Source organism: Conger conger, chromosome 13, assembly GCF_963514075.1.
Source record: "Conger conger chromosome 13, fConCon1.1, whole genome shotgun sequence".
In the NCBI taxonomy this organism is placed as follows: Eukaryota; Metazoa; Chordata; class Actinopteri; order Anguilliformes; family Congridae; genus Conger; species Conger conger.
The window spans coordinates 12,247,884-12,250,897 of record NC_083772.1 but is presented as its reverse complement, the minus strand read 5'-3'; the positions used below and the strand labels follow the sequence as shown (position 1 = coordinate 12,250,897).

General features: G+C 39.5%; 1 pseudogene; it reads right to left on the bottom strand.

Annotated features, from left to right (window-relative positions):
* Positions 1 to 372: 372 nt before the first annotated feature.
* On the bottom strand, positions 373 to 2,524 carry LOC133107343 (odorant receptor 131-2-like; annotated as a pseudogene).
* Between the last annotated feature and the right edge of the window lie 490 nt (positions 2,525 to 3,014).

Genomic DNA, 3,014 nt, shown 5'->3' with positions numbered 1-3,014 from the left:
GGGCAGCAGCAGTAGAAGACCAATAACTCAAGTATTTATTAGAAAGTGCTAACTTTAGTGTACAGTTTTTTTTTTTTAAAGTGCTAACTTTAGTGTACAGTTTAAGTCTGTATGTACATTGTTAATAGGATCATGATTTAAAAAGAAAATATAAATGCAAAAATGTCTTTGCTAAAAATGTTTGTAGTTTAATATGGACATAGGCCACAATGCAGACATTTATCATACATTCTTCTTTTCCTGTTAACTGGTAGCCTATTAAATCAAGATTCAAACAGCATATTGAACAATTCCTGCAAAGATAAATGTACATTCACACCTAGGGGGTACAGCCAAAATAAAACTTTGTTGGGGGCCTTCAGGAAGTGTAATTTACCCTGCCTTCACTGATCTTTGAGGTTTACCCATTTCCTGAGGGGTCATTTTGGAGGAGCAGCACAGGATGGCCCTCTTCAAATGGGCCCTGAGACTCTCATCCCGCACCCCGTAGATGAGGGGGCTGAGGGAGCGGGGTAGGAGGGCAAAAAATAAATAGTTTAAGAAGGGAATCTGCTCCTTGAGCAAACGCGACTGCACCACGATGAGTTGTTCTGTGACAGGTTGGGTGAAGGACATGATGCAGAGCAAGAGCTGCAGCCCGTGCAGCAGCACCGTGTACAGGGCCTTGCCCACCGCCTCATCCCGACGCATCGTCCGCGCCTTCTGCAGGATGCGACCGTAGGTGAAGAGGATGGTGAGGGCCGTCGCCACAAAGAACATTCCGTACAGGCAGACCTTGACCAGTGTCATGAGAGGCGAGTTGTGGAGGTCTTTGCTCCTGCAGAGCACCATGGTGGTGAAGCCACTGGAGCCGGGGTACTGCCTCCCCAGGCCCAGCTCGCCAGGCTGATCAGCAGTGTGGGCAGGATGACGGCCCAAATGCAGTCTGCACGCCAGGCAGCGGGCCGACGCAGGGGGGTAGAATATGGCAACGTAGCGCTCAAGTGACATGGTCGCCACTTAGAAGTATAACAATTCATGGAAATGCCAAACTCTGTTAATTCTTTAATTTATCTTTTATTTCTGATCTCCATATTGCTGTAATGTCTCCACTGAATAATTGCTGAACTGCTGTTGTATGTTGCTGTTTCAGATCTTCAGATTTTAGATGAAACGGTAGCGCCCCCATCCCCCCAAAAAACAAATACAAATAAAATAAACAAAAAATCCAAAGCTATAAACTATATCATTAAGGTAAAAAAATAATTTTATACTATTTTTGGAACATCACTGTAATATTGAAGCTTTATTTAGGATATGAGAATGGAGGACAACTAACAACTGCCCATTTTCTGTGGTGATATGTCTCTTCATATCAGATCAGATCAATACTGTTATGTTGGTGTTCGTTTTTGTTACTTAGCGAGTTATATTGGCAATCTTTTTTGTTGTTTTTGATGTATTTATCTATCGATCTATCTCTTAAAACATAAAAATTGACACCAAGATCATTAAAATCGGCCAACTACACGCATTTCTGTGAAAAAGAACAACTTCGGGAGGCCAATTTAGTGGCCATCTTGAAAAATGGCTGCCATATTGGATTTTCAAGTGGCCAATCGGGCAGATTTTTCTGTCATCCACTCCACTATCAGGCTCTACTCACTTCTATGAAGTAGTATCCCTTTATCCCTCACTTCAAACTTTAGACTTAGGTATAGCTTTACTGAGTTAGCTAGATGTGGTGTGGATGGCTAGGGATAGCTGATATCTTTTCAGAATTGATCTGTTTGTCTTTGTTTCAATGACCTTTGGTATGCATTCAGAGTATGTCACTTTTCTTGTTAGTAATATAGTAATATAGAAAAATAATATAGTACAAAATAAATAAAATTTTCTGCTGATATGAAAAGCTATTGACCAGGAAACTTTTCTCTTCTCTTGCTACTGTATGTAACAGATGGATGCTTTTTCAGATGTTTTAAATGAGTAAAAATATCATTGCATAGTGGCTACTGATGAAGGCTCAGTGTACAGGAGACAATTGCTGTGTGTTTGTGTGTGTTTGTGCACATCGCTGAAATAGTTTTTTTCGTTTTTTTTAATTTTTGAGTTTTCATTGGCTCCCCTTAATTTATTAATTATTGAATAATGGACAGTGCAGCACAGAAACAGCTTGTTGCGTCTCATTCACAACATCATGTCTGGTTTGTGAGATGTCCTGCCCACTGCCCTGCAGTGCTCAAACTATATAATAAGGGCCATTATTTGTCTAGTACTTAAGAGGGCAGACCCATGAGAATAAGAATAAGCACACACTAAGCAAGGAATTTAGTTCCAGGTTTATGTCATTGGATGTCAGTGGTTGCGGTCGTCTCAGTCACAACTCACAATATTAAAGTGTGTCTCTCATGTTCTCTCTGTCTGGAATATTTAAGATTCATGCCCTGAGTGTGAAATCCTAGCACTGCTCACGTTCCAGGTCACCTCCTCTTATGCAGCTTCTGCTGCACACCAAGCTCTCTGCTGAGAAAGGTGTAGACATTTATCTGCAAACTGGTCTAAACTGGTCTAGGCTGCTCTATTTGACAAGTCGGGTTTTCACACAAGATGTTTAGGAGAAAAAAACGGCCTTCCTGCAAAAATGCAGAATTCATTAAACATTATTTATTACTGTAATTTAATTTATTAATGATTTTGCATGACAGCATTTTATCTTCTATATTGCCCATGTTATTTTCTTGACATTTGCTAGCAATTTTTTTTGTTTTTGCATAAAAGCATAATCAGTTGGATGATATACAGTATGATCCCCAAAGTTGATACTGCATCATCGGTTATGATGAACAATTTCCAATAATTAAAAAACAATACACAGAATCAAATCACCGTCCTACAAACAGATGTTATTTTTTATTCTCCTGCTTTGTCTCTCCACCTATAATTAGAACATACTAACATTTGAACATAGCATTATTCCCCCTATTAAACTATTTATTCTCTTCTGAAATGCTTCAATACATGTTTAACACAAC